The sequence below is a fragment of the Schistocerca gregaria genome, chromosome 1 (assembly GCF_023897955.1).
Source record: "Schistocerca gregaria isolate iqSchGreg1 chromosome 1, iqSchGreg1.2, whole genome shotgun sequence".
Taxonomy (NCBI): domain Eukaryota; kingdom Metazoa; phylum Arthropoda; class Insecta; order Orthoptera; family Acrididae; genus Schistocerca; species Schistocerca gregaria.
Window position 1 is genome coordinate 232,360,590 of NC_064920.1, and position 18,778 is coordinate 232,379,367.

Sequence of the window (18,778 nt, forward strand, 5' to 3'; positions counted from 1 at the left end):
ACACACGCGAGACAGCTGTATAAAATGCATCTTTTAATTCTCCTTCAGCTGCTTTACTATCTGCATAGCACTAAATTACAGTGATATTTCCCACATTTGTTTTAAAGCATACAGTTACTTGTATTATCCTTTCCGAGACTGGTTTCCACTCCAATTAAGCCCCTTTTGCGGGTTTTAGATAGCAAGACGCTTACACCAATCCTATGCAATTAATCTTCACCTGTCTTTCCTACATACAGCAGCGCTTCACCATTTTGTGTTTGAACTTTCTCAGATTCTGGCCACCTTATTTTATGAAATCCCAATATGTCCAATCCTTTGTTCTCCAGCTCACCTTTTTTAAACCTCCTGTCTCTGTCAGTGTTCATCCGTTCCAAAATCCAATAAAGATTTTCCTTTAATGTCAAATGCTACACCCATACAATCCATCCAGTTATTTCTCCTTTTAGTTTCTGTGATTTGCATTTTTTGGTGGTGCGATTTATCAACCTAAAGCCCCCATGTGTCCTGGTGGGGATGCCACTTCATGGTGTGAACACCTGGCAAGGTTTTATTTCAGAACCTTAACCCTTAGACAGCTTGTCTTCACTTCAGCTACGTAACACTATCCATGCCTCAGATGTAAGGCCTCTGTTTATGACTGTTGTTCTGGTTACTAACAATCTTCCACTGCCTGCATTAGGGGACTGCCTGCTGTCACACAGATATACACACGCGAGACAGATCACCCGTCCCCCCCCCCTCCCGGACCCCCGTCCCCCCCTCCCGGACTCCCGTCCCCCCGGACCCCCGTCCCCCCCCCTCCCGGACTCCCGGACCCCCGTCCCCCCCCCTCCCGGACTCCCGGACCCCCGTCCCCCAGTCCCCCCCGCCCCCGGGCCCCCCCGTCCCCCTTGGGGCACCCCCGTCCCCCTCGGGCCCCCCCGTCCCCCCTCGGGCCCTCCCGTCCCCCCTCGGGCCCTCCCGTCCCCCCTCGGGCCCTCCCGTCCCCCTCGGGCCCTCCCGTCCCCCTCGGGCCCCCCCCGTCCCCCTCGGGCCCCCCCGTCCCCCTCGGGCCCCCCCGTCCCCCTCGGGCCCCCCCGTCCCCCTCGGGCCCCCCCCGTCCCCCTCGGGCCCCCCCGTCCCCCTCGGGCCCCCCCGTCCCCCTCGGGCCCCCCCGTCCCCCTCGGGCCCCCCCGTCCCCCTCGGGCCCCCCCCGTCCCCCTCGGGCCCCCCCGTCCCCCTCGGGCCCCCCCGTCCCCCTCGGGCCCCCCCGTCCCCCTCGGGCCCCCCCCGTCCCCCTCGGGCCCCCCCCGTCCCCCTCGGGCCCCCCCGTCCCCCTCGGGCCCCCCCCGTCCCCCTCGGGCCCCCCCCCGTCCCCCTCGGGCCCCACCCACCCCCCTAGGGCCCCCCCCCGTCGCCCTCGGTGCCCCCCGTCCCCCTCGGGGGCCCCCCCGTCCCCCTCGGGGGCCCCCCCGTCCCCCTCGGGGGCCCCCCCGTCCCCCTCGGGGGCCCCCCAGTCCCCATCGGTGGGCCCCCCGTCCCCATCGGTGGGCCCCCCGTCCCCATCGGTGGGCCCCCCCGTCCCCATCGGTGGGCCCCCCGTCCCCATCGGTGGGCCCCCCGTCCCCCATCGGTGGGCCCCCCGTCCCCATCGGTGGGCCCCCCGTCCCCATCGGGTGTGGGCCCCCCCGTCCCCCATCGGGGGCCCCCCCCCAGTCCCCATCGGTGGGCCCCCCCCCCGTCCCCATCGGTGGGGCCCCCCCCCGTCCCCATCGGTGGGCCCCCCCCCCGTCCCCATCGGTGGGCCCCCCGTCCCCATCGGTGGGCCCCCCGTCCCCATCGGTGGGCCCCCCGTCCCCATCGGTGGGCCCCCCGTCCCCATCGGTGGGCCCCCCGTCCCCATCGGTGGGCCCCCCGTCCCCAGCGGTGGGCCCCCCCGTCCCCAGCGGTGGGCCCCCCGTCCCCAGCGGTGGGCCCCCCGTCCCCAGCGGTGGGCCCCCCCGTCCCCATCGGTGGGCCCCCCGTCCCCATCGGTGGGCCCCCCGTCCCCATCGGGGGGCACCCCGTCCCCATCGGGGGGCACCCCGTCCCCATCGGGGGGCACCCCCGTCCCCATCGGGGGGCACCCCGTCCCCATCGGGGGGCACCCCCGTCCCCATCGGGGGGCACCCCGTCCCCATCGGGGGCCCCCCGTCCCCCTCGGGCACCCCCCGTCCCCCTCGGGCCCCCCCCCGTCCCCCCTCGGGCACCCCCCGTCCCCCCCTCAGCCAACCATCCCCCCCCTCCCCCTCGGCCCTCCTTCCTCCCCACTCTCCCCTCCTCTCTCCCCTCCTCTCTCCCCTCCTCTCTCCCCCCTCTCTCTCCCCCCTCTCTCCCCCCCTCTCTCCCCCCTCTCTCCCCCCTCTCTCCCCCCTCTCTCCCCCCCCCTCTCTCCCCCCCTCTCTCCCCCTCTCTCCCCCCTCTCCCCCCCTCTCTCTCCCCCCTCTCCCTCTCCCCCCTCTCTCTCCCCCCCTCTCTCCCCCCCCTCTCTCGCCCCCTCTCCAAAATGCATCCAGTGAAAGACTGTTTAATTACAGTAAACGGGCAAATGGTGAAGGTGTGTAGGTAATATTCTTCACTACTAAAAAGCTGCCTCTCTGTTCAAACATCACAATTGTTCAAGTTGTAAATGTCTGTTGTTGTCAGAAAGTTATGACAGGTCTACTTCATAAATTTCGTCGTATTCATTTTTGTCTATAAGCTAGCTGCATGTTAGTCTATATTCTTCAAATGTAGTTATCATGCATCAAATTATAAATGAAATTTTCACTCCTCTAGCTTGAATAGTTATGAAGAGAAAAAGTTTTCTTTTCTTAATGCTCAGATTGTCAAAAGTAAGAGAAATAATGAGTGATTTCCATTGTTTCAATTTTAGTTGTAATGTATAATTAGCTTGCATGTGTTCTTCATTATTGTAATGCCTTTCATTCTAGTGATGGGCAAGAAATTAAGGATTCATGAAATAATTGTGGGGAAAAAAAAAAACGAATACTTACCTGCATCTGGCATCTCATTTGGACTGCAATGACCAAAAATTCAATGAAGATGTAAACATATGCAACACCTGAAGAGAAGCTTACAGGCTTTGATGTGCAGTGTGTTTTAAAAACTAAATGAAAATTATGATTTTTGGTGGTGGTATTTAGGAGGTAGAGTGCACTCACTGTTGAATATATGACAATGGACAAACAAAGAGGTTTTTCTTGGAAATGGTTAGGACACAGCCATGGAATTTTTATTGCAGATGTATTAAGGCATATGCACCATAAAAATAACATTGTAGCTTGCAGGAAAATCATATTGATTTGTAGGCAGTCCATAAACGACACCACAGGCTGCTATGGACATTGTAAAGCAAGTCTGCCTGACACACATTTTGAATTTCTAGTGACATTGAAAAACAAGTTCATGGCACAGGAGTCATTAAATATATAGCATAAACTTTGAGACTCATTTTCATTTTTTTCCTTCTTTTTTTCATGTATAAGAGAATTTTCTCAGGAAATATGGAAGGTAAAGATTCAAATGTTTTGGATATACTGCTTCAATATTGTACCACAGCAATTTATACTGCAAGATAGTATACAAGAAATAGTGACAATTTCCTAACTTTGAAAAGTAGATGTTCAAAGCTGTTAAATACTGTTGTACAGAGTATGTAATATACAAATAAAAGGAAACTAAAAGTTAAGCATCACGTGGATATATTTTTAATGCAGGTGCAAATATGGTGGTGGCAGTGGATTTTTTAATTTCTTTATTTATTTTTGGGCAGGCGAACTGCTTATTTTCATGTATATAGCAATGCACATTCACCTTGGTTCAAAAATGATTTTTGAAGGGCAGGTAATTACTGGCCTGCCCTTTTATCCCAAATTTGTATTTCCCAGAGAACATTGTCATTTTGAAAGTGAGCATGGCATACCTGTAAATAAAAACATACAAATAATGGAAACTGCACAACCACGTACTGTAAGCAAAGTTTTTGTACTTTGTAACAGATTTAGCCCTACTAGAGATACCCATGAATGATCATCAGAGCCTTCTCTCATAATGTCAGTATTATGGGTGTGTAATTGGCCTGCATACACAAAGTTAGTGGCCTGCTGTAAAAACACAAGAAGACACCCAGCTCAGATACAGAGATGTACTCAAATGTGAAACACAGGGAACAGTACAGTGGTGTAAAGTGCCATGAGCACCAATCAATCATTGCAGTAAACTCAACAGTATAACTAAAAACAGCTGGAAGGGGAAAGAAGGTAATTTGTTCCATAGTAAATTACAGGTATTTGTTATTGTAAATGGTGATAAAACAAATGTTCGTGGTTTTATAACATGATTTCAAATCTGATGAGTGCAGTATTAATTTCACTACAGAGGGGGGGAGAGAGAGAGAGACCCCTGAAAAAAAACAAACAAACACACACACACACACACACAAAATCACAATCACACACGTATTCCAGAGAAGTTATGGCAAAAGAAAGTAACATAAATTACTAAAAGTAGTGGATTTATGTAGCTATATAAAAATAATAATTGTGTATCCTCTTTGTTTACTGTTGTAAATGATATTGCTTTTTGTGGAATATCTGTGAGGCTCTTTTGCATCTTTATGTTTCAACTATTATTTCATAGTCAGTATCTTAATTCAAACACAAAAACAAACTATGTTAAGAAAGGTAAAACATTGCCACTTATGTGCAGCATATTAGCAGAAACACACACAGTTATTTTCAAACAATATAATTGTGTATTATGAGGGAAGTATAAGACACTTACACGTATCTGAAATTCAGACTCAGGAATTATGACAATTTCAGAAAGAACTGGTAAGCTCCATGTCGTCCCCCCCCCCCCCCCCCCCTCTCTCTCTCTCTCTCTCTCTCTCTCTCTCTCTCTCTCTCTCTCTCTCTCTCTCTCTCTCTCTCTCTCTCTCTCTCTCTCTCTCTCTCTCTCTCCCCCCCCCCCCCCCTCTCCCAAATGTGTGCTCAGACATTTTTTGTATTTGTATCTGCTGATGGAATTATATAAATCCGTGAAAATAAAAAAGTTCCCATCTTTCCATTTGTTATATTCACCAAATCATGCATTTTTCCTTTTGTGGAACTCCATTTCTATCTGTAAAGAAAAATAGTTATTTGTGCTTTGTAAAATCAGAAGCATTTTTCACTCAGTTATGCCCTGCCTTACTAAGAAGGATTTTGAACATTAGATTGCCACAGATTTGTTAGAGATGTGCTAATATGATAGGTATTCTTAATGTAGTTTTAATTTACTGGATACAGACTTGTACGTAATTTCTTGTTGTATTTCAACAGCCGATTCACTGAATCTTTTTGCAGCAGAAAACTGAACTGAATACTACGGCCAGTCCATATTGAACTGCTTTATATTCCGGTTATATCACACATCATGAGTCTTTTTTTTTTTATTAGCAGCAAATACTAAAGAAGAAATGTTGGGTCATGTGAATGCAAGAAACCTTATGTTCTTGGCGAGCCCACTTGATGACTTTCAGTTATCAGATTTATATGAACGTCTTCTTGAGCCTGTGGATTAATGAATTTACATAATGTAAACAAGCTAGTATGGGTGGGGTCATCAGGCCAGGAAAAAGAATCGTGTTAAAGTCTTCGTCATTAAAAGTAAACTCTTTTAAGAACTTAAACAAAACTAAACCTCACCCTTGAATGTGAAGAAGTATTAATGTTATTGCTGTCCATTCTTGATAACAATGACTTCCTCACTGTTTGTCTCTGGAAATTTAAATGCATCATAATGTCCTCTTTGATTTGACACAGAACAACAAAACAACATTTTATCATTAAAGGGATCATCACAGATGATGTGGAGTGTCTATTGGTTCTCCTATTGTACTTACAGCGCCAACTACTGTTATATTAAATGTTCACTGTCAGCTTAAATATTAATTATGGTTTTTTTTGTGCCAACAGGTAAATCTTATGCAATATGTCAAACAAAATGCGAGTCGAGATTTCCACATCAGTTCAAAAAAGCTGTGCAAGGCACTTGATCAGCAGCATAAGGATGGAGATGTAAGTAGCCAACTATTTGGTTGAGGACTTAATAATCATTATTATAATGGATAAAAATTTGTGAACCATAACATTACCAGACATTTATGAGCTATATGTACTTTGAAAAGAATATAGTAATTCCAGTCCCAAAGAAAGCAGGTGTTGACATGTGCGAAAATTACCGAACTATCAGTTTAAAGTGGGAAAACTAGTAGAAGCCTATGTTGCGGAAGATCAGTTTGGATTCCGTAGAAATGTTGGAACACGCAAGGCAATACATGAGCCTATGATTTATCTTAGAAGGTAGATTAAGGAAAGGCAAACCTACATTTCTAGCCTTTGTAGATGTAGAGAAAGCTTTTGACAATGTTGACTGGAACACTCCCTTTTAAATTCTGAAGGTGGTAGGACTCAAATACAGGGAGTGAAAGGCTATTTACAATTTGTACCGAAACCAGATGGCAGTTATAAGAGTCGAGGAACACGAAAGGGAAGCAGTGGTTGGGAAGGGAGTGAGACAGAGTTGTAGCCTATCCCCAATGTTATTCAACCTGTATATTGAGCAAGCAGTAAACGAAACAAAAGAAAAATTTGGAGTAGGTATTAAAATCCAGGGAGAAGAAATAAAAACTTTGAGGTTCGCCGATGACATTGTAATTCTGTCAGAGAGAGCAAAGGACTTGGAAGAGCAGTTGAACGGAATGGACAGTGTCTTGAAAGGAGGATATAAGATGAACATCAACAAAAGCAAAAAGAGGATAATGAAATGTAGTCGAAATAAATCAGACGATGCTGAGGGAATTAGATTAGGAAATGAGACACTTAAAGTAGCAAAGGAGTTTTGCTATTGGGGGAGCAAAGTAACAGATATTGAATATAGATTTCAATGTCAAGACGTCCAAGACGTCTTTTCTCAAATTATTAGTATGGAGTGTAGTTGTGTATGGATGTGAAATGTGGACGATAAATAGTTTAGACAAGAAGAGAATAGAAGCTTTCGAAATGTGATGCTACAGAAGAATGTTGAAGATAAGATGGGTAGATCATGTAACTAATGAGGAGGTACTGAATAGAACTGGGTAGAAGGGGAATTTGTGGCACAACTTGTCTAGAAGAAGGGATCAGTTGGTAGGATGTGTTCTGAGGCATCAAGGGATCACCAATTTAGTTTTGGAGGGCAGTGTGGAGGGTGAAAATTGTAAAGGAGACCAAGAGATGAATACACTAAGTGGATTCAAAAGAATATAGGGTGCAGAAGAAGCTTCCACAGGCATGGGGAGTTGTGCCAAAGCAGTCTCTGGACTGAAGACCACAACAACATATATTACATGTCTCTCCTGAGAGTGCAAACATAGTGCTGGATTGCAACAGCGATGTATTCCAGTCCTAGCATGTAATCCTCATGACTCCTATATAAACGTATAGAATAGAGTATGCTTAATTGGATGTGACAGTGTCTATATATGAGCCTGAGAGCTGGATAACTCTTATGATAAGTCTTTGCTGTGCTGACATGGAAATGACATGACTGTTGGGGAAGAGCAGATTGCAGGTGGACACCACTTCAAAACACTGTTGACTGGCTGTGGGGAAAACTAGTATATTGTATGTGTGTAGATGTGTCTCACTCAGTCTTCTAACTGAACACCACATCTAGGTGAGAATAACATAATGAATGAAAGTCAGTTACTGTTGAGCATTGCTGGCAGCAACAGTTCTCATGGTGCTGTATGACATGTTGACACTGTACAAGTGATACTGTGCCAGATGTTGCAGAGGGTGTCTGACATGGCTGTATCATTACTCATGTGGTGCGACGGATGGATGGTTGGCGGCAGAAGCTTATTGAAGTCTTGTCCATCTCATATCGAATCCTATGGTGGGAGTGATATGGACTATCTTTGTTCGTCCTCATTCTAGTTAACTTGAGTGTCGACGTTCAAGTGTGTAGAGGTGGTCCTGTCAACCACAAATAGGAAGTATTGAAATCCTTCCAACTCCAGCAGAGCACGGACAATGTCAAGTTGGACATGCCAGAACCAAGTCTTTGGGATGGGGAACATCTGAGGTGAGGCTGTGTATGATAGTCTTATCTTGCTTCGCTGGTGTATGAGGCAGCTTTGTGCCCAGTGATGACAGTCTCATTTGACGTTAGCCCATAGGAGTCTTTCCACCACTAGGCAGACACTTGCTATCAGGGTGACTCGGGTTATGTAACCTTTTGAATATTTCATGGCAAATCCTAAGAGGCACCAGTGGTTGTGATCTGTTCTGCAAAACTTTGCAGAGCTGTGTTGCTTGAGACTGGGGAGAGACCAATGTTTGATGGTAAGGTTTATATCATGGTTGTTCATTTGTTCAGCTGGCATGTGCTCATTATCATATTGGAGAGAAACTGTATGGCTTCTTGAAAGATAGTCTGCAATGATATTGTCTACTGCATGAATATTACATGTTGGTGGTGTACTGTGCAGTACTGTCTGATTTGGCATGGACTGCCTTCCTGGGATGGTTTCTTGATGGCATCCACCAGAGGTTTTGTTTTCTGTTCTTAGTCACTTGGTGCCCCTCAATATCTCCACAAAGTGTTTGACTGCCAAATATACCATGAAGAGATCTTGGTCGAAAGCTGACCACTTAGATTGCGAGGAAGGTAGACTTTTCTTGAAGAACTGAAGTGTTTGGGGGCACACTGTCAACCACCTGCTGAAACACAGGCCCACACCACGGTGTCATTCACATTAGTTGTGTGGGTGAGTTGTGGCAAAGTAATGTTTATGCTAAACAGATCTTTGCCCTATTGAATGCTTCTGCCTTCTGTGTGGGCCATGTGACTTTCTTTTTCCAGTGTTTATCTTTGCCAGCTGCAGCATTCATGAGAGGAGTCTACAATGCAACTGCATGAGGAAGATATTGTCAATAGAAGTTAAGGGATACAGAAGTTTCATGCGTTCCACTGTCACTTTGATGCGTGGCACATTGAGTGTATGGCCTAAGAGGGTCATTTTCGTTTGTCAAGGTTGTGACATTGTTTCATTAATGACAACACCACCTTCTTGTAATGCAGCTAGAACTTCTTATAGGTGATGCAAATATTCATCATAGGTGCTTGAGAACATAATTATGCCATCGAGATAGGTGTAGCAGTATGGAAATTGAAGGTGTAGTCTGACAGTAAAACATTAACATCTTTGTGTTTCAGTCTTGAGGCCGTATGGCATGAAGAAATACTCATTCAGTCCAAATGGGGTGATAGTCGCCAATTTCGGGATGTCTTTAGGGTGCATTAGTATTTGTAAATATCCTCGCTTACAGCCAATAACACTGAATACCAGTGCACCAGCAAGCATGTGCGTCAAGTCTTGGATGTTAGGTATAGGGTAACAGTCATGCACAGTTCTGGAGTTGAGTCCCTATAATCTCCATAAAGTCTGACCAAACTGTTGTTCTTAGGTATGGGCTTAATATGGAAGCCGACGAGCTGTCTGAGGGTCAGATGGTGCCCACTTGCAAAAATTCCTGTATCGTGTTTCTTGCAGTCTGTCAGTCTACAGGGCACAAACAGCAAGGTTTGTGGGGAACAGGAGGATCATTGTTGGTCATGATTTGGTGCACAGTTCCATCTCACACACTGGACATGTGTGAGCCTTAGCGCAGGAGGTGGGCAGGTTGGTTTCACTGTTTACAGATACTGCGCAATATGGTGTACTGACCTTGTGATTGTTGCTGGTTGCTGTCGGAATGCACTGCGGCGAGGTGACTCTGTGCACAGAATGTGGCTGGGTGGAGAGCGCATGGTTAAAGGCAGTGCACCAGCCAGCTATTGAGAGCATAGGACTCATAAGTTTTCTTGCACCAATGTGAGAACTGTATCTGTCTCCCTAATGTGATCCTAGGGACCTGTGTCTTCAATGTGTAGCATATGTGATTCTGTCTTGCAGTCAACATATCAGTGGTGGGTAGCAAGAATATCGTCCGTCAACCTGGGTGCACTTGCATAGTGTCTGAAGAGGAGCCATTAGTGGTGAGGCATTTGGGTGATTGGGGCTCAATAGTCTTGGTCATAGCGAAAATTCCTTTGATGCATTTCCTGGCTGTATGGCACTTCAGTGCGAATCATATTACATTGGGGGAGAGCTGGAAGAACTGTAGAAATCCCATGCTGACTTCTGTTACATAGAAAGCCCAGGTGCACTTAAGATTCATTGACAGGTGAATGGTGTGTGGAATAGTGTTTTAAACTGGTATCTCCAAGCTGTTAACAAAGTGAAGCAAGAGTGCTGATGTCAGTTCGAAGGTTAATGTGCTGTTGTGTGGTAAGGAGTGGATGCAAGAGCCCATATCCACTAAAAAGTGCTGACAAGTAGTGAGGTCAGGAATGAAAAGGCATCCTTGTTTGGTCGTCGTAGGGGCAACATGAGTTTGTGGTATGTGCAGATGAGGTAGGTGACTTTGACAGTTGGAGTGGGCTGAAGTGCCTATTTCAATACGCTTACGTCATTTGGGAATTTGCAAGCACTGAGACATTTGGGAGCAGTACGTCGAAATTGACTGTGGAAGCAACAGGTCAATGGCTTTGGATTTGGATCACCTGTGACATCACGTGCATCATTGCTCTGTGGTGCAGACTAGGTGGTTACGTCGTGGCATGCCATCGGCTGCTAATAAAGCATGCTGTCACCCTTGTGTTGTGTTGAGTTAACTCGGCTAGAAACAGGCAGCATGCGAGCCATCATTACAGTGTTGCACGGGGTATCTGTTTAATATTCGCCAGTGGTGTATTGAGGAAACGTGGTCTGGCAGCGTGAGTTATTTTTCTAGAGGTTTGGAACCGTGTGCAATTGGTGCCAGTTGCAACTTGGTTAGTAACTTGATGACCAAAAGGGTCCATAAGGTCATACCTGGTATAAAAGTGCAATCAGTAGTTTTGCAGAGGTGATGCCAAAGTTGTGAGGGCTTGTGGATATGCTGTTTGTTCATGGATTCTTGCTGTTGTTCTGGAGTTCAAGAAAGTAACTGCATGAGAGAAGTCTTTGCAGTGCTGTATGTGCTTGTATGTGGTAGTGGCAGTATAAGGTAGCAGTTTACTTTCAACTGTCCCACCAGATGGCAGAGCAGGATAACGTGTTTTGAATTGTCATGTAAAACTGTTAGTGCTTTCAAAATGCTGTCCACTGTTGTGTACCAAAAAAGCCAAATGGGCAGGATTAACTTCGGAGGTGAGGCTGAAAAGGTAGTTGTAACATTGTTCAGTGTACTAAGCAAACAGCCGCCAATTGTTCACAGCACACAACTGATTGTGACGACACAGTAAGCGGTTGCTCACATCCAATTCATGGCATATAAGACACAAAAGTGATGTTACGATTATGTTGCAAACTTAAAAGCACTGTCTGTGGTAGCATTGTACTCAGTCCAAGACCAGATTTGTTGTGGCCATCATTGTTGAAGGTTAATTAGCCTGGTGTTGTCCGTAGGTACGATGTGTGAATTGGTGATGGACTTGGTTTTTGCTGCTGTATTTGCACAATGATGACACTGCACAGCCTGCATTGCAATCCTGTTGACACTGTAATCCAGATGTGGCATGATGTGTGATGCATTATGTAATGCTCACATTGTCGTGATGTAATATGAGTAACTGAACTGAAGTGGAGTTGCTAATTTATTGCGCATTTCGTGATTGGATTAGATTAGATTAATACTAGTTCCATGGATCGTGAATACAATATTTCGTAATGATGTGGAACGAGTCAAATTTTCCGATACATGACATAATTAAGTTAATATAACAACTTTTTTTAATTTTTTTGTTTGGTTTTTTTCTTTTTTTTCTTAATTTATATCTAAAAATTCCTCAATGGAGTAGAAGGAATTTTTAGATGTAAATTAAGAAAAAAAATAAAATTAAAATAAAAAGTTGTTATATTAACTTAATTAAGTCATTAAATTAACTTAATTATGTCATGTATTGGAAAATTTGACTCATTCCACATCATTACGAAATATCGTAGTCATGATCCGTGACAGACACGGGGTCACCAGTGTGAGAATAATTGACCACAGTGTGATAGGGACTGCTTCCAGTCATATAAGGCGCAATTATCATAACGTATGCTTCATTCACAAGAGCAGCTTTACATGTGTTCATATCGGAAATTGGTGCAAAATGCACTGTTCTCCTTCTCACCCTGTCCAAAATTCGTCCACTTCCTACCAGCCAGATATGTTAGAGTCTTGCGTAGAAGCTGATATATCGACAAGTTTCTGTCTACAAGTTTCATCTACAACCTCATGGTAACAGGCACTTGTAGTAGCAGTGAACAGGACAGAGAGTATCACCAAGTTTGTTCCCTAATTGCTTGTTGCTGTGATAGCTGTACTGTAAACAGCTAGCTACTATCACGGTGTTCTGTTCCAGGTGTGCTGGTACACAAATCTTAAGTTGTGCCGTACATATTAATTACATAGTAAATAGTAAGTCTGGTTCTGTACAGTCTCTCGGACAGTACTTACTGCTCTTGGAATGTGTCACTCATTCCTCCTCCACTTAATGTTGTGCAAGTAGTTCATAGATGAATTATATTTACGTAACAAAATACCACTGTGGAACTGTGAGTTCCAAAAGAAATCCGTTGGAATTCGATTACTCGATAAATAGTACAATTCTCAAGGCTGTCAATTCAACTAAGTACCTGGGTGTTAAAATTACGAACAACTTCAGTTGGAAGGACCACATAGATAATATTGTCGGGAAGGCGAGCCAAAGGTTGAGTTTCATTGGCAGGACACTTAGAAGATGCAACAAGTCCACTAAAGAGACAGCTTACACTACACTCGTTCGTCCTCTGTTAGAATATTACTGCGCGGTGTGGGATCCGTACCAGGTGGGATTGACGGAGGACATCGAAAGGGTGCAAAAAAGGGGAGCTCGTTTTGTATTACCACGTAATAGGGGAGAGAGTGTGGCAGATATGACACGCGAGCTGGGATGGAAGTCATTACAGCATAGACGTTTTTCATCGCGGCGAGACCTTTTTACAAAATTTCAGTCACCAACTTTCTCTTCCGAATGCGAAAATATTTTGTTGAGCCCAACCTAGATAGGTAGGAATGATCATCAAAATAAAATAAGAGAAATCAGAGCTCGAACAGAAAGGTTTAGGTGTTCGTTTTTCCCGCTCGCTGTTCGGGAGTGGAATAGTAGAGAGATAGTATGATTGTGGTTCGATGAACCCTCAGCCAAGCACTTAAATGTGAATTGCAGAGTAGTCATGTAGATATAGATGTAGAATTTCCAATACTTTAAAGGCAGTTGAGATTTCCTCACTCCCCACTCCTCTCCCTCTGCTCTTTCACCATAATGGAACCCATCTTTTTCTTATTTGCCAGTGATCTAATTTTGCCATAACAGCAAGGATTGTTTCTACACTGAACCATTCATTCTGCATTTCTGCCCATGTAAACACTGTTCAGTATAGTCGATGACTTAATTCTTAAAAGTGTGAGTGTATTTCGCACCAGAGAATCACATTTGGGATTGAATAGTGAACTAACTAAAGAGGCGCTCCGAAAGACTAGCAGCTCCATGAAGATATTTATTTGGACATTACAATGCTGTGTTGAACATGATAAATTAGGATAATGCCATGGAGCAGTTCCTGTCGTCTGGTCACCATGAAGCCAAGGTATGTCTTGGTGATACAAGGGGAGCAACTCACAATCATGATGATAACACTACCTGGTCAGGAAAAAAACAGTAGTGGAAATCAGTCACATCTTTCATCATAAAGAGGGAAGCCCAGATGAAATTTAAGAGAAAGAGTAACAAAATCACAACCCCTTTCTGCTGAAGGCTCACTAAAATCAGTGCACACAATGGGGAGGAGGGTGGGGGGGAGGGGGGGGGGAGAACAGTTGTTGCTGATATTTTCCAGTTACTTCAAACACATAATTGATCCCAAGTTGCTTCCTCAATAGGTACCAAAGATAATTGACTGCTTTCAATAAATTATCAGTATGGGCAGAAAATCTGCAGAATGTTTCATAAAGAGACTCCCATTAAGTGACTTTCTCAGCATTAAGGAAATATAAAGAAAAATATGTAGCTAAAACATTATTCAGTTTTGTGAGTGGGTCTTGAGATGATTCCTTTTCATTCTTGTATTGTTTCCTATGTGACTTTTGTTTTCTGCTGTTCAGTTCTGAATTATGTAGTGATGTCCTGATGTTTTTCCAATACAAAAGCAGTATTGGAGGAGCTAACATTTTTCTTACTATTTGAGTTATTCAAATTATACTTTTAATTTTGTCAGTGCTTCAAATGAAGTACAATATTGCCATTTTTAAGACTGTGTGTGATTCCTGGATGTCACATCTCACTAAAAATGGGGTGATTCTGTGATCATAAGACAAACTTTCAGGGATAATGGAGGGAAGGTTAATTTTATAAGAAAAGTCTTCTACTGCAAGCTCTTTGTTTTCCGTATTTTGGGAGGAGGTAAACAAGGAAAAAAATGTCTAGTAAAAATGGCCTATGAAGTGAATTCTTAAGAGCTGTGAGTGTTTGAGCAGTAGAAGATATGTGTTTCACAGTAGCTCTTAAGGTGTGCATTTTAGCATGTTTACTAGACTTTTATGATACATGTACCCATCTCCATCATCCCTGAGAGCTTTTAATGTCATTACGGATCCTGTATACCTGAAAATATAGACTGCAATAAAAGGAAAAGATAGATTGTTGCCATAGAAATGACACATTAGGTTGCGGACAGGCACAACAAAAAGACACTTACACTTAAGCTTTCAGCCAAAATCTTTGTCAGAAAAGGAAATGCACACACATTCATTTACAGAAGTAAGGTCACCACACACACACACACACACACACACACACACACACACACACACACACACACACAATCTTCATCAGCTTGGGCCAAGCTAATGATTAAGTGTCTTTTTGTTGTGCCTGTCTACAAATTAATGTGTCATGTTTACAGTAAGTAGCAATCTCTCTTTTCCTTATATTGCTGATGTTCCAACCTGGAGTTGCCATTGTTTGAAAAAGTAGACACCTATAACGAAGTTCTAGATTGGTGACAATGTTCTTAGCTAAGTACAGTCTGCTGTAGTTCCACAGTGAATCCATGTTTTACTGAATTTATTTTAACTTGAGTATTTCAAATGGCTGGAATGTAATCCTGCATTCAGACATGTTAGAAATAATTGTATAAAATTCCCAGGAATGCACCAAAACAGCCAGTGATATTGTGTAGACCTGATATTGCAGCACCCTGTGAACCTGCTGTTGTCAAGATAAACAACAACTAATATTGTTCAGCAGTAAGTTTAAATCTGTGATGGGTATACCACCACCAAAACACCACATTAACTAGAGGTCAGCACAGTGTAAATAGTGCTGAGAAATGACTGGTGCTTACAATAATATACTATATGCAAGTGAACTACATGACCAAAAAGCCACATCATGTCTGAAATGTTAAAAATAGTGTGTCATTTTTTATTTTCATATAACAAAGCTGAAACCCGAAAAAAATTTTAACGGCTGCCAATATGAATAACTTATGAGTAGATAGATACCTTCAGTAATCTGAAGCACTTTAAGTCAGTCAATAAAGGTAAGTCTTCACTCCAGATTGTAAATGAATCATGCTTCTTTCCAAGAATGCTGATAAAATAGCTTAATGCAATCATATAAAACTGCACTCTTGAATAAAGATACATATCTAAAGATTGGAAAGTTGCACAGGTCACACCAATACAAAAGAAAGAAAACAGAAGCAATCCATTGATTTGTAGACCCACATCACTGTCATTGATTACAGTAGGGTTTTGGAACATATACTGTTCATGAATGTTATGAATTATCTTGAAAAAAAAATCTATTGACACACAGCCAACACAGTTTCAGGAAATATTATTCTTGTGAAACACAACTGGTTCTTCATTCTTGCAGAGTGATGAATGCTGTCTGCAGTTGATTCCATATTTCTTGATTTCCAGAAGATTTTTGCCACTGTTCGTGACAAGTGTCTTCTAATCAAATTGTATGCCTATGGACTATCAACCCACTTGTGTGACTGGAGCTGTTATTTCCTGTCAGAAAGGTCACAGTTCTTAGTAGTTAATGGGAATCCATCAAGTGAAACAGAAGTTGTTTCTGGGATTCCTCAAGGAAATGTTATAGACCCAAACAATATTCTTAATCTATACAAATGGCTTAGAAGACAATCCAAGCAGCCTTCTTAGATTGTTTCCAGATGATGCTGTTGCTTACCATCTAGTAAACTCGCCAGAAGATCAATATGATTTATACATGAAATCTAATTTTGTGCAAAAAGTGGCAATTGACTCTAAACAGTATAAAATGTGAGGTCCTCCATTACATTTTGGTTACATGATACACCATACAAATTTAAAGGTTATTGATTGAAATAAACACCTAGGAATTTCAATCACAAATGTTGTAGGAAAGGCAAACGAAAGATTGCGTTTTATTGACAGAACTCGTAGAAAACGGAAAAAAATCTAGTAAGGCTTCGGCTACATTGATTTGGCCGCCTTCCTCTGGAAAATCACCAGATAGAATTTATTAATGACATTGAAAAATTTCAAAGAAGAGCGTGAAATAAGGGATGGAGCGTAATGGGTATGAAAAGCCAGTTGGGGTGCAATCATTAAAAAAAAAGGGGGGGGGGGTGTTTTTCGCTGTGGTGAAATCTTTTGAGAAAATTTCAGTCATCAACTTTCTCTTCCAAATACGAAAATATGAGGGTTATTCAGAAAGTAAAGTCCAATTTCTTTCAAAATGTGAACCGTAACAGATTTTTCAAAAAACTGTAGAAAAATAAACATGTAAAGAATAAATTAGAAACATAGTTTCCATATTGTTTAAATGTTTGTCATAACATTCTACAAGCTTCTGTATACCTATGTCATAGACATATGCCACCTGTAATGTTAACCAGTCTTTAAAAGCTGCTTTCACCTCGTCATCTGTTGGGAAGCACTTGCCGCTGAGAAACTCTTTTAGGTAGTAGAATAAGTGAAAATCGCTCAGTGCCAACTCTGGACTATGTGGTGTGCGGACAGTCTGTTCCCACCTAAAAAATCAGATCAGATTTTGGGTGTGAATGGCAGAATGGGAGATTGACACCATTCCATTGACAGACATTTTGACGCCTGAGGTCATGTGAGAATCCCACATCTCATTACCTGTCACGCTGTTCTCTAAAAATTGATAACCTTCCTTATGATAACAGTCCTAAAAATCAAAAAAGCCTTTCTTTCAATTTCATGTTTCTCAGTGAGCAGCCTAAAAACCTAATGTGTGCACAATTTGGGAAGATGCAACTTTTCAGAGAGAATTCTGTCCAGAGCTGTTCTACCCACATTCAGAAATTACAAAGCTAAAGTTGAAATTGTGAACCATAGGTCTTTACAAATCTATTTGTTCACAGCTTTGATCAAATCTTCAAAGGTCACTGATAGTTGGCCTCATCGTGGAGCGTTCTAGACATTTTTCCATCCATCCTTGAAAGCACACTTACACTTTGCGCTTTGTTGTTGCTAATCACATTGGGGCTGTACATCTCACTTATCTGTTTATGAATTTGTGCTGCTGCAAAGTTCCTTGCTACCAAAACCTGAAACCTTGACCCTATTTCATAGTCGGTGGGCTGATCTGTTGCTTTAAACATTTTGAACTGACAATGTGAACAGCACACTCAACAATACCAATACAAATGGTGTCAGTTGACAAGCAGAGCATGCCAGTGTTGTTGTGCATGGATGTTCAATATTCGCACAACATTCAGTTAGCTACTGCCATTTGGACCTTACTGTCTGTAATCCTCACATTTTATTGATTCTCGCCTAAATAGGGAGAATTAACCATCCTGATAAAATAAATCAGAGCTCCCAAGGGTACTTTAGGTTATTTTTCCCATGTGCTGTTAGAGAGTGAAATAGTCAAAAAATAGTCAAAAATTGCTTCTCTGAACCCTCTGTGAAGCACTTAAGTGTGCATTGCAGAGTAGTCACACAAAATTAGGTGGAATTTATTTATTTGGGGTGTGCAGTGTTAAATTCTTGCTGTAACTGTCCCACATCCTAAGGAGTAAATAAATATAGAATTCAAGATAAAACTCGTAATTTGAAATTTTACAATGGAGGCTGTTTGTATGCTATTCACTTAATTGCATAGTGCTAGGTCAATATCTTCCAACCAAATCATGTGTTGCATTCATGATTAACAAACAGGTGAGTATTCATTATTAAGAAAGAAGTTAGCAAATTCTATTGCTGTGAAAACAAATTTGTTGCTAAGGGGTTTGCTAAATAACACATTTAAATGTTCAGTTTCAGTGCATAGGTAATGAGTCATTAGTTATTTTTATTTTTTTATTTTATTTTTTTTCCATTATAACCTTATTAATTATATTTTCAGAATGACACAAGCGTAACAACAGCTGATGACAGTAGAAGAGATGGAGACGATGGCATTCCAATGTCTGCTGCTGAGGAAAGACATCCCCCATCAAAAAAACAACGCACTAAATAAAACAGTGGGGTTTTATGTGCTATTACATTTCAGTTAATTTTTCTATATTGTATTTCTTTTATCAAGTTAGATAAGTTGTTAAGTTGTTCTTCACTGCACTGTATTGTAAATAAATTTGTACAAACAA

The 18,778-nt window shown here is 42.8% G+C and overlaps 1 long non-coding RNA gene across 1 annotated transcript; it reads left to right on the forward strand.

Annotated features, from left to right (window-relative positions):
- Window positions 1-5,979: 5,979 nt before the first annotated feature.
- On the forward strand, window positions 5,980-18,778 carry LOC126338439 (uncharacterized). Its single transcript, XR_007565101.1, has 2 exons — window positions 5,980-6,083; window positions 18,538-18,778. It is a non-coding gene; the product is annotated as an uncharacterized LOC126338439 (long non-coding RNA).